Source organism: Euprymna scolopes, chromosome 5 (genome assembly GCF_053919585.1).
Source record: "Euprymna scolopes isolate OS-2025 chromosome 5, ASM5391958v1, whole genome shotgun sequence".
NCBI classification, from domain to species: Eukaryota; Metazoa; Mollusca; class Cephalopoda; order Sepiida; family Sepiolidae; genus Euprymna; species Euprymna scolopes.
This window is the reverse complement of record NC_136486.1, coordinates 32,601,360-32,615,637: the sequence shown is the minus strand read 5'-3', so window position 1 is coordinate 32,615,637 and position 14,278 is coordinate 32,601,360.

Here is a 14,278-nt window from a genome sequence, read left to right as displayed (position 1 = left end):
ATCTTTTAAATACCTATACATAATTTGTTGTGAGTTCTTTTCTAGCCGCAACTTTTGAACATTGCCGTAAAATTGATGACTGGTTCTTGTTAATGTCGACAGAAGATTTAACACGTTCAATGTTATTGCTGAGAGAGAGAGAGAGAGAGAAAGAGAGAAAGAGAGAGAGAGAGAAAGAGAGAGAGAGAGAGAAAGAGGGAGAGAGGGAGAGAGAGAGAAGGGAATACCAAAACTATGGAATCAGCGAGCAAGGTTCAAATCCTGCTTGATCCGTTGCGTTAGCCTCCTTATGATTTTGAAAAGAGCATGAACTCAAACTTCATCTAATTGTGATACTATACTCCTCCCGACACAAAGCAAAGAATCATCACCCACCACTCGATAATGAAAGAAAATGATTAGCAAACGTACAGGAAGTGAGATGAGTAAAAAGGCAATGGGGGTACATAAATCGTTTTGAACACTCGAGACCGGAAGACGCCTCATAGTCAGTGTTCAGTTTCTGAATAGTCAGCTAGAAGTGGTTGATACGGCAAGCGCTGAAGTATTCAATTTCTATTAATCAGAAGTGGAAGTGACTAAAACAAAAAAGCGGGCATAGGATTTCCGATTTTGAGTCACTAAATTCAGAGTTACAGTTAGGATTAGTTTATGGACAGTTTTCATTTTAAGACAGTTGACGACAGTTTGTAACAAAGAACAGATCGGACACGTCGTTAAAAGACCTGGGTTGAGGGTGATAGCCTCAACAGACAAATTATCTCAACTGACTCTTAATTGATACACTGAAACTTAAGTTAATATGTTAGCGTCTGGGAGGTAGTTTTCCACAATAGTATCACACACACACACACACACACACACACACAGCACAGCACAGCACAACTGATCTCTACAGAATGTGTTGGAACTTGTGGGTTTTTTTGTAACATATTTGTAAACCAGTGTTCACACCATCGGCAATGACCAATCTTAGAGATGACAATATGGGCAGAAATGAGAAGAAAAAGAGACGACGACGACGACGACAAATAGACACACGATAAACAGCATTGGGTCGGCAGTTGTTATGAATGTTGTTATCTGCTAACTTTATTTTATGGAAACCACCCCAGACAAGATGTGAAGCCATTTGATATAGAGTTCCAACAAGAACGAAAGATGATTATAGTAAAGACAGAGGATAGTTATTGGCCTTAGTCTTGAGAAGACCAAAGTTATGAATAGAAGATTAGCAATAAACTTCTTAGAAAGTGATAAAGTAAAGCCTGGTATGGTGGACCTCTTAGAACTGCACAGGACCATACTTTAGACCAACAGAGAACAAGCTATCATCAAAAATAGCAGAGACTTCGCCTGTCTGATTTTGATATGAACTAACCCCAAAGAGAAGTTCTTCCACTGTTTGGCTTCATCCGATACAGCTTGTTCTTTTTTTCATTTTTATTAACAGGTCACAACTTATCAAAAATCAAAGGTCACTCAAGTACAAAGGTCAAATGAGTGTCAGGTGAAGAATAAATCCACACCAGTATGATTGGTAATCATAGTGGAAGTTTGGCAAAATGTGATTATTTAAGAGGGCAGCTCAACAAGAACTTGTTTACATTAGACTTGAAAACGACCATGTTACAGTCAGTTGGGAAGCAGCCCATCAACATCGTGTTCCACAGACGAACAGTTCCAGGAAATAAACCTTGCTCATGGAAATTTTGTTTAGAAAAGGAAACTATTGAAAGTGGTTATAATAGACGAGTTTTTAATGTGAAAATTTTACAGGGAGGAGATCACAGATTGAAGATCAATCGATCACCTGCCATGAAAGTAAGGATAGAGCAGAGAAAGACAAACACCATCTCTTCTACGATAAAAAGGGGTTATAATGTGTGTGTGTTTTGTTTTTTAGTTTTAAAGACGGCTCAGTCTAACTCTGCTTTTCTCAATGTCAATTTAGTTTGGTTCAAATTATGTAGAAGCACCGAAAAAAATATTGAATAGTAGCAGAAACACCATGTAATGCTAGGGCTTGAAAATATGACTCACAAATAAAGAAGAAGAAATCAAAATCACAAGCTTCAAACACAAAGCAGTTTCTTTCCTGTATGAAGGTCGTCTCTGAAATTAGTTTGAAACGTACACCGCATGTTCTTTGCAGTGTGCACCTTGAACGGTGCCAAACTACACACTAACATTGCTTTGCAGTCTTTTAGACTCTGTTGGTGAGTTCATGTCCAAAGAATGGATGAGAGTTTTTAAGTTAGTATGTACTGAACAGTTATGGCAGACTCATGAGCCTGTTTCACAATTATTATAATGGAATGTGCTCTGATGAACTCCCGAACTTGTTCCCCCTCGATGCGACAAATCGGCTTAGCATCAAAATCACACCCCTTCACTGTTGAGCCCCTTAAATGCCGGAAGGCCTTCTACTCTAATAGTTTCTTCTCTCAGACAGTTAAACTTTGAAATTCTCTTCCTATTATCTGCTTCCATGACTGTACTGACACGCAGAAGTTTAAATGTAATGTTAACAACATCTTGTTCATCTCCTCTAAACATAGTCCCAAATAGTAGCCGCTTATGTCGAAGTGGTGATATGCCTTGTTCAGGGTGAACGTGAGTAAAAAAAATGAGAAGGTAAAGGAAAATATTAGAGTGATAAGGATGGACTTGAGAGAAAGAGGGATAAATAATGACCTGGCTAGAGATCGATTAGTTTGGAAGTCAATTTTTAAAGCCATTTAATACAAGCCAGCATATAAAAAAGACATTCTTCTTATTATTATTATTATTTACTCACTAGTAGTAGTCTCACAAAGACCATCATCAAAGATTTCTCTTTGAGAACAACTTGTGCCATTCTCTGGAGTGTGAGTGATAAGTCTCCCCGATTTCCAGTTCTCTCCACCTCTTTCGATAACCATTGCAGATGAATTTGCGTTATCGTAACAGCTGCTTGCCATTGATTTCTCGTTTGCGGCGACCATTAGTCTTCACTGGGATTTGGGTGGGAAAAAGCCTCCCCAAGGTCCCAGTCCTCTTTGCACTGATCCAGTAGAGGTCTGGCTAGTGTTTTCTTTCCTCGGTCTTTCCATCCTTCTTGACCCTCCTCACTTATTTGGTGTGGCATCAGTTTTTTGTGACACGCACACAAAAGAAAAAAAATGGAGGGGGGATAGAGGTACAGGGGGGGGTCAACTTACAATTATACAGTTTCAGTTTTCATGATTCCATGTGATGCCCCTTTGTGCTTTATATCTGTAGCATTTTTTGCATGTCCGGTGTGTGTCTGTAGTTCATGTATGTTAATATCTGCATTCAAAGGGTTTCCTTAATATTTCATCTATTTTCATTTCTGTTATCCGTTGTATCTTATCAGCCATTCCTTTGATTCAAAGGTTTTTGGTATTATTCCTAGCGCTCCTACTATTAGTGGTGACTTTTTGCATCTTCTATATAAGTTAACTTGAATTTCGTTTAACGACCAAACTATGGAACACTCAGAAGAAAGGGTTAATCTCACTTATAATAAGGCATCAGCTGCCTCTATTAACAATTACACAACACAAGATCCCCTTGTGTAGGATTTAAATGAAAGAGCGACTTGTTTTTCTTGTGCTAGACTTCAAAGAAAAATAACGCTGCGCTTGATTGGCTAAACTTCTGATGACATATTAGATATCCTTATAAAAAACGTTTCCTATTGGTTGACTCCAGCTGAATCCCATTCCCACCTCAGTTTTGTGTTGTGTTTTTGTTTCTAGTTTTCATTCCTATCTCCGGGATCAGTTGTACAAATAAAAAGTGAAAATATAACGAGCGATTAAATACTGTAAAGAGATGTCGAATTTCAAAGCTCAAAAAGTATTTTTGAATACGAAAATAAATAAATAAAAACAAATCTGTGAAATGAATTAAATGGCGGTCTATGTCTTTTTAGAAGGATGAAGTTCCATGTTTTGTTTATGAGTAAAATATTATTTTTCGCTTCAAATACAAGGTAGAACAATAAAAGTGTCACCCTAATGAAAACAACACTACAGATTTATTTTAAAATTTTTATTGAAAAAAAAATGAATTCAGGTAACTTGATTATGTAAAAGAGCTGACATCTACTCAATGTAGCCGCCTTCAGCTTGAATCACTGCCTCGATATGAGTCCGGAACTGGGAGCATGCCTTTTCAACAAACACCTGTGGGAGCTCGACGAATACTCAATGGATGGCAGCGATCAGGCTGGCTTTGGTGCTATGGGAGGTCATGCTGGTGATGTTCGCGACATATGACCAAATAAAGTAGTTCAGCGGGTTCAGGTCGGGGGAAGTGGGGGGGGGAAGGGAGTGAGAGAAGGGTACAAAGTCGTTGCACACTTCTGAAGCCAAGCCTGGGTCTCTGTGGACTTGTAGGCTAGCGCTGAGTCCTTCTGCCACACCCAGGCTTTGCCAGTGGCTACCAGATTACATCCACGGATCACTGCACTCTTCAGCACACCCAGGTACACTTTGATGTTTACTTTCAAGCCAACTTCAAAAATGTGAGGTGGCATGATGTGGCCCTCACTTGAAACCATACCAAAGACCATAACCGTGGCCGGAAACTTTGTTGATATAGCCGGAAACTCCATTGAGGGTGCTGGCAATGGTCCATTGCCAGCAGCCTCAAAATGCAAACTCGTGGCGTGATTGGTATGTGTTTCTGTAAAATAACACCAGCAAGTTATGTTGAGCGATTGGAACACTTTTCATATGTGCGGCTATTCTTTTCATTTCCGTCAAACTGAATATGAACAGTTCCTTTGGAGACGCCATCCTAGACAAATCGTATACTTTCCTACCCATGTCTCGCAACAGCGTTGCAAAACGAGATGGAACCTGCAGATTTAATTTTATTTCTCTAGCACATACATGCCGGCTGAATCAACTTGTCTGATTTTCTCCTGGGGATAAAATACATTAAATATTTTTAAAAATTAAATTCCGTGGAAACAGAATGTATGAAAAAAAAAAAAAAGACAAAAGGAAAAACAAATTAAATACCGGAATGAATCATCAAAAACGAGCACCTTAACCGATTCTTTTGAATTATTGTGAGAATTCACCCATGTAGAAGAGATGAACATTTTAGGAGTCCCTAGGAACCAACTCACACATTCAAACACAGATACAAAGTTCGCTTTCTCTGTCTAATATGATATAAAAAGGGCTTTGTGCGTGTGTAGGGGTGTTTGTTGGAGTTCGTTTCTTATGGACTCGAAAACGATTGAGCCAATTTTTGTGAAATTTCACACGGACAGACTTATGTGCCATCCAGTGTTCTTCGATAGGTTATGTCTTCGATAAGTATTTATAATCGAAAAAATCCGATGAAAAAAGGAACAAGCGATTTTGACCAAAGTTAACAACACCTTACGCAGTCTAACATCATAAATGCATTTAAAAAGTTTTATTACCGCACAAGCTGAAAAGCACAGCATAAAAAATCGACAGTAGGTTCTTTGATATGACAGGGGCGTATTCGAAATTAAGGTTTTGTTTAGGACAGAATTGAAGCATGATACTTGACTTTTGCATTTTAAACTTTAATTCAAGCCATTATAGGTAAAAAATAATTTTATAAAACCAACAGTAGATTCTCTACAGTGCAATGTAGACTAAAATGCATTGTGGACTAAGTCACTGTAAGGTGGCATGTGAAAATTCCTCATGGTGCACCGCGATAGGTCTCCAACTTTTTTTTTTTATTTATTACATTTTCACCCCAAACAAGGCACATTGCAACTTTGGTGTAGGGGGCTACTATCAGTGGCAACAATTACTGGGGTACTATGTACGAATTTGGCCAGCAAGATGTCGTTTCACGTTGCACTTTAACTTCTGCACGTGAGTACAGTTGGGGAAGCAGGGACCTGGAATGGAATTCCAAAGTCTAGCGGTTCTGGGGAAGAAACTACTGGAGTAGAAAGATCTTTTACATCTATGGATCTCTACTGTATGGGGGTGGGATTTAGCAGCCTGTCGGGTTTGTCGAGGGTGTTCACGTCGTGGGGGCACAAGTGCTTGCAGTTCGTCAGAGCATTCACCATTAAAATACTTGTAGAACAGGCAGAGGGATTCAACGTTTCGTCGATGGGACAGAGGCTGAAGCTTAGATGCCAGTTCAGGGCCTATCAGATTTGCGACTCTCTTTTGAACCTTGTCAAGGAGCGAGAGACTAGTAGCAGATGCACCAGCCCAAATATGACAGCAATACATGGGCGAATGGTGGCCTTATAGAGGTACAGGATACTTTCGGGTGTTAGTAGTTTTCTAGCACGGTAGAGAGAATGCAATCAATCGATTTGATTGAAAAATGTGTGATTGCACTGATTTCGACGAAAATAAAAATAAGGGAGCGTGAAACATTCGTTGATCATAATTCAATCCTGGGCAACGACGTGTCTCCCTGCTAGTATAATGACAGAAATAAAGTACTATCCGTTCTGTAATCATGAAGCTATCTTCCTAGTAATAACCTCCTCATACGTGATGGAGAATAGGGTAGTATCTATTCAGTATTAATGTTACTATTCTCCCAAGTATTATCTCCTCCTTTGAATGCAGGGAGATTAGTGTATTGCGTTTTCTATAATCATGATATTAACCATCCAGGATCCACAAGAAAGAATATAATTCAATTGCAAGTTACACTCTTCTGGAGGTTGATGGTTCAATCCTCAGCACAGGGCGACACTCGAAATACAATTGTACATAACTTAGGACTTCTACTCAGTCATGGCTGATAGAACGAGACTATGCTATTCCCATGGATTAAATAAACAATTCCATTTAATATTTCGTGCAAAGTATCAAGTTTGACAGAAAGATTCTTGACTTCAATGGGATACACGTGAAGAAGGTCAGAGGTTACATCGGCTAAAACGTTGTGAAAACAACATTCAAGTCAGAAATAGTAGTCCCAAGACTCCAACTAATATGAAAACTTATTTAAGTTTTAACATTCAACAACCTGACAATTATTTACATTGAAGAATGTTTAAAATTAAAAAAGAAAAAGAACTTTCTGTTTTTAAAAATAGTTTTGGGCACATTACAAGTCTTCATATCTGCTTAACTATGAATGGTAGTAAAATGAAAGTGGTGCCATTTTAAAACTAAATACATTAAGTTTTTTTGTAATACTTTTATTTATTTATTTATTTTATTTTTTTTTTAGATCCACTAATGGCGTTCACTCAATTAGAAAAGGCGTTTTGTGTGCTTGAATTTGCAAAAACTGAATCACGGATACTTGTCCAACGTGCATTACGCAAAAAAGATCTCACACCCTGCGATTTTTTTAATTTTTTAATTTTTTATTTATTTATTTTATTTTTTGTGGGGATGAGTGAAAGGACTGGTCTATGAGCCCCCCAGTCCAAGAGATGTAAATGAGCTAAAGGTCCGAATCACAGAAGCAACCATTAACAACGCAATGCTGGGATGTATTTGGCAAGGTTTGATGTGTGTCATGTGACTAATGGTGCTCACACTGAACATTTTTGAAAATTCCATGAAAAATTTAAGATTACAAGCTTTCTAAATATATCAGATGCGTTTTTATATCCTTAATAGTTCTCGAGATATTCAATGTCAGAAATGTGCCCAAGACTTTTGGAACATCCTCTATTTTAATTTTCATTCGAGTGACTTCATGTCCTGTCCAGAGCTATTTCCATAAAAAAAAAAAAAAAAAAAAAAACTGGCATATGCAGATATGCATATTTCTGGCAGAAACAAAGTATGTTGACCTGATCAGTATCATCATAATATTTGGTTTAATATCCATTTTAATGTTGGCATATGTTGGACAGCTCCAAAAAATTAACTTTCAAAGTAGCTTATTTCTGGCCAGGTCTTTATTTATCCCGCTTTCATTCAGATCCATTTTTTTTATCACACCCTCCCACATTTTTGTTGGCTTTCCTCTGTAAACTGACTTTGCTACCTCAACTGTTCTACATCCGCTAAACATTCTTTCACTGTCGCCATACCATCGACATCTTTTTTTTTTATTATTTTTTTTTTAATCAACACACTAACATTGAATTCAGCTCAAGTTCTATAAGGTGTAACAATTACTATAGTGTCGGATATAGATTCTAAGGTGGATGGAGGTCTTGTTGATATTTGTTTTTCTGGGTTCATGAACACAATTTTTAAGGCAAGCTTCTGATACTCCTGACTAATGGCAAACTTTTATCTATTCTTTCAACGTGGCTATACCATCATTTTCTTCTACATCATTCCATCAGTGTATTCTAGCATTCTAGGAAAAGTGTATTCTACGAATATAAATAATTACTAGGACAACAGCATATTCTTTTCATTGTTTTCACTCTCGAGTGTGTATCCGTTGATATCTTATATGCTTTTATATAGAGTGATGTGGTTCTTGATTGATTAACTGTGTCTAACTGTATCGGATATACACTTAAGAGTCATAACAATGAAAAGAATCTTCTGTTGTCATAGCCCTAATTATGACACGTAAATACTGTTTTCACCTGGAATGCGTTGATTTAAAAACTCACTAATCTACACAAGCATATAAATTCTTGCGAGGAATTTTTTGATCTCGGTAGTTTGAATTGAGTTGTCTACTCATTATTAGGGCAACGACAACAGCATATTCTTTTCATTGTTTTGATTCTTGAGTGTGTATCTGTTGATATCTTATATACTTTTATATAGAGTGATGTGGTTCTCGATTGTCTAACTGTGTCGGATATATACTCGAGAGTAAAAACAATGAAAAGAATATGCTGTTGTCATAGCCCTATTAATTACATACTAATCATACTTTACAACTTTATTCAGTACTAGCAGGGTGCTCAGCATTGCCCGGTCGTAACCTCTGCATAAATATATTTGAATATATTCAGGTTTCGTATATATTATTATCGATCAAATTCTCTATTGATTACTATATTGTATCCAGTGTATATTAGTGATTTCAAAAGTTAAAAAGTGTGCTATCAGCTAAAATCGAAACTAAAACATTTAGCACTCCAGCATTCATCATTACCATATTAGCTATCGTCAAACGGATAAAAAAAAAAATAGATAAAAATGAATCGACTCCAATGTATAGTTGTACAACAGCACTGTTGTTGTGTTTTTTTTTTGTTTTATTTTACATAGGAGTCAGCACTTATGAAGGCATGGCGGTAACTTGAGGATAAGGGTTATTAAGTGTACGGTAGTCAATGGGACAATATCATAGTAACCGTTAGTCGTGGAAATTTGGTAAATTGGATTACTTAAAGGGGAACGGCTCATAAATAACTTGTTTACATTGGACTTGAAGACAACCATATTGTAGTCAGCTGGAAAGCAGGGAAACAGAAGAGTTCCACAGGCGTGCAGTTCTAAGAAAGAAACTTTGTTCATGGAGTCTACGTTTAGGTTTAGGCATAGGTAAAGAGTGGTGGAAATTATTAATAGTAGTTTCAGCTATGCGAGTGTTTTTCGTTAAAGTTTGGCAAAGGGGGGGTGGAGATTGGAGTTCAGATAAGCACTTGCCATGAAAATAACGATCAGTTCCAATTTTTAAATATTTTGACTCCTTAGCAGCTATTTTTACTGGCTAAACACCCATAAAAGAACAAACCACAAAAATGCATTCATTTGAACTGCCTTACATTGCTCCGTTACCTTGCATCTCAGAGGAGATGCACTTTGACTAAATGGAGACAAACATAGTGAGCTTTATAAATGAGATTAAGTAACTGATAGATGGTTTATATGCTTAAAACAAACCAAACCTAGGCTATTAAATGCAGTAGATCCGTAGTTTGAGGGATTGTTAGTCTTTTCTCTGTTTAGAAGTGGGTGATTTTAAAGAGCAATGTTTTCTAACCCAAGATCTCTTCATCCATTTTTTAATGTGACCATACCATCGAAATCTACTTTTCTCTACACATTTTCCAATACTGTCCAGATTTAATATTCCTTTGAAGTTATCAGAACTAAGCCTACCTTAAGATATACACTGCACAGCCATCGTGTCAATTTTGTATTATTTCTATCTATGCAATGTATCTTTTTTAACGCAATTTTTATTTCAAATTGTTTTTCTACAACTTTTATTTAAAAAAAAAAGAAAACGCTATCATTATTGAAGGAATTGGTAGATAACTAGTGTTGGAATGATTGGTCGGAATCAAGAATCGAAAAAATTGGAACTTGTTAGAATATCATAATCGATATTAGAAAAAGAAATTTCCGATGCTCAAAACGATTCTTTTTATTGTTTTTATTTCTTTGATTTTGTTTAAAACTTAATTTTCCACAGCTCTTACTATGATAAATACTTGTGATTTTAAACTACCAGTAAAACTAAAATCTATAGGTCACGCCAGTAAGTGTATTTTTAGATTTGCAAAAACATATGCACATAGAACATAAATTTTTGTGACAATGCGAATCGTCCCTCTCCCCTAAAACATCTTTATCTGTGCCTAAATCAAAACGTGGATTCCATGAACAAAGCTTCTTTCTTAGAACTGCACGCATGTGGAACTCTGTTCCATCTGCTTGCTTCCCACCTGACTACAACTTGGATGTCTTCAAGTCCAACGTTAACAAATTCCTAATAAATCGCCCCCTTAAACACTTCATCAAATCTCCACACTAACGTACTGTACTTGCAATAACCCTGAGTGGCTTCCGGACCTTGATAAGTGGTGACCACCGTGTAAAAAAAATAAAAATAAATAAAAATAAAAACAAAAAAGACAACTATATTTTTTAAAATATTACAAGAATCGAAATCGGTAATTTAAATCAGAATCGGTAAGTATATTAGAATCGTCCCATCACTAGTATATAATATTCAAATTATAAGCAAATATATAAAGTGCACAAAGAAAACGAGTCAGTTTGATATTGAATAATTTTGATTTACGCGTGAAAAGTAATTAATACATTTTTAATGTTAGCGTCAAAGTCGATTCGTCTAAGTGCTTCAAAAAATGGCTGCTCGTATGATCAGAATTGTTTGTGACAAGCCAGGAAATTAAAGAGAAAATCATTTTGCAGTGCATGTCTTTAGTGGTTCTGACATATTTGGTCATGTGACTTTGTTCCAGGAATAGTTTAAGAGAAGCTGACGACAGCTAATCAGGAGAATGCCAGTCGAATTAAATAATCTCTAATTATAAAAAAAAGCAATTAATGAGACACTGGAAAGATTGATCTCTGCAAAAATAAGACGGATTGATAAATACACATATTAAGCTTTTTTTTTTTTTGGACAAACAAGTAATCTTATATCAAGGACATAAGCCACTCGAGGAGAAGGTTTAATTGAATTTCACGGGTGGGGCGGGAAACACTGAGGGGATTAGTGACGATGGCTGTAAACTGTTCAAAAGTAAGTATTTTAGAGGACAGTTCAACAAGAATTTGTTTATATTGGACTTGAATATTGCAATATTGGCCTCAGCCGGAAAATAGTGCCGTGATATTGTGTTTCACAGATGAGCAGTTCTAGTAAAGAAACTTTGCTCGTGGAAATGTTGTCAAGTCTCGAGCACATATAGAGAAAAAAAAAACTATTGACAGTGGTTATAATGTAACATGGCAGTTACGCTTGTATCGTGTTTGATACACTTCAAACTTCTCTTGGACCCCCACGCCGTCTGGTACCATCGCAAAGGAAGAAACGAAAAAAAAAAGAAAAGAAACAAAAATCTGACTCGGCTTTTGTTTTGCTGTTTTGGCAAAAGGCATTTATAACTGTTACTTTCTAAACAGTGCCTGTTTCTTGTTTTTTTTTATGTTTATTTTGTCTGCCATGAGATTAGCAAATCCATCATGTCTCAACACCAGCTTAAAAGTTCTGCCGTAATCATAGGGCCACACGTCCATTTCACCCGGTGAGTGTTTTCTTTCTCTCAAAATCACACTGGCCATAGCCAGCCATTTCTCACGTTTAATTTTACGCGTCCGTCTTTTCTGGTGCACACTTTTCTTCTCTCCAATCATGTACCATCCTTTTTTCTTGTGACGCAAGCCCGCACACACCTGCTAATTTCCATACGTGCTTAAATGACTGCTGATAATGATTTTCACACGCGCTCATATGCACTCTGCTACAGCAGCTAGACGAGTTTCTTGTTGTGAATGACAGGGGAAAGACAATAGATTGAAGCTCAGTCGAGCATCTGCTATGATACTAACAAAAGAGTAGAAAAAAGACTAGAAACGTCTCTTCGATTGCGATGCTCTTCTGGAAGGATACGTTTATTTTTTTTCATTATTATTTTGACTACTGTTCTCATCTTGGATGTTATATGTCTATGACACAATGGATGAAAGTGCTAAGTTATAATCTAGTAATATAAGAAATTGGTATGCAAGAATATGATTAGCATGGTTAATTTTCATGTAGGGTTAAAAAGTAGGTAGAGTGATGGGTTTCATTTTAAGGGGAGTAGAAAGTGGATCTTATGTTTACTTTTACCACATAACTCTTGCTTCCCTTATTTTGTTCTTTAGTCCTCACATTCCAAGAGCGATGTTTCTGATAAAGAGAAAAAAATTGCTGTTTTCTGAATTAGAATCTATTCCATCTAACACTTATTATTGGCAAGTTTGTGACCTTGAAGTCGTATTTTTTTCTTAGTTTCTTACATCAAGTGGCTATATGCCTTATCTGGTGCGATTTCAATGATAAAATATGTTCTAACTGTGACGTCACTGAGAGAGGAAGCGAATGTGGCAAGTTGGTAGAGAGTAGGCTTTTGGATAACTTCTGACTCCTCTCCCTGTGAGAGGATATAGGGCTTATGTATGTACAGGGTTAAACGATAAAATTATCGCCCTAGAAAATACAACATGATTCCATTTCCGTTCGATGAAAACCATTTTTCTTTTTTTGTTGCAGACCATCTACTAGTTGGTCAGTTGTGTACAAATCCTAAGAGCGATATGAGCCTTCTATCATATCTGAAAGTGACACAATGTTCCACGAGCAACATCAGAGATGCTCTTTACCAAACTCAAACTCTTTACCAAACCAAATTATGATAACAGGACCATTGCCCTCACCAGCAAAATGCATCGCTGAGTTGCTACAAATAACAGAGACGTGCCCAGGGTGATGAAAACAAAGTGTCTGGCCACGGTTATGGTCTTTTGTGTGGTTTCAAGTAAGTGCCACATCATGTCACCTAACAACTTCGAAATCGGCTGGAACGTCAACACCAAAGTGTACCCGGATGTACTGAAGAGTGCAGCGATCCCCTGGTGCAATCTTGTGGGAGCGGGACTTGGCGCCAGCCAACAAGTCCAAAGAGACCCACGTTTGGTAAGTTTCATGAACAAATATTTTTTTAATACAAAACAACTGATTGCAAAAAAAAAAAAAAAAAAAAAAAATTATTTTTTTAATACATTATGGTTTCTATATATATATATATATATATATATATATATATATATATATATATATATATATCAAAGTGAGAATGTGTTTGAGGATACTTCTCAACCTATATACTCAACATTTTTTATGTACAGACGTGAACTTTGGTTTATAGAATATTCAGACATGCGAAAAACTTTTTAATCGGTTTTCATCCGGAAAAAAAGGGTTGCAAAGGGCTCAAAATTGAAAAAAAAAATGGTACTTGAGAGTCGTTTTTTTCTGTTTGTCAACTGTTTCATAACTACACATGCATGGTCATGAAACATGATAGCTTTTTTATAACACTTGGTAAATGTCGTGTCAAGCTGGCTTAATGGTTATCGTACTTAGTGTCTTTAGGTTTTTGTTCCGATCTCAGCTAGAGGATTTTTTTTACATACAAGAAGCAAACTGTTTAAAAAAAACTTGCATGCACATGTCTCAGTTTCTGTATTAATTAAAATATAATATTTATGCGTATTTTACAATCGGGTTACGCCGGGCGACCTGCTAGTGTGTATATATATATATATATATATATATATATATATATATATATATATATATATATATATATATATATATATATACATATAAATGATTAATTTCTTGTTTTGTGTGGTGGTAAAGCATTTCTTCGCATTGAATATGTAATAAGTGCTTCTCCACATCACCCTCACACGAAAGCGCATTTCTTTGAAGGCCCCCTGTGGTATAGACATTAGCATTTTCTGAATAAGGAGGAAGGTGTTTATTTATGAGTTGCTTTAAGCATTTCCCACTTTTCTCAGCACGGTTCGGATATCTTGTGGCTGTGTTTGTTTCGATA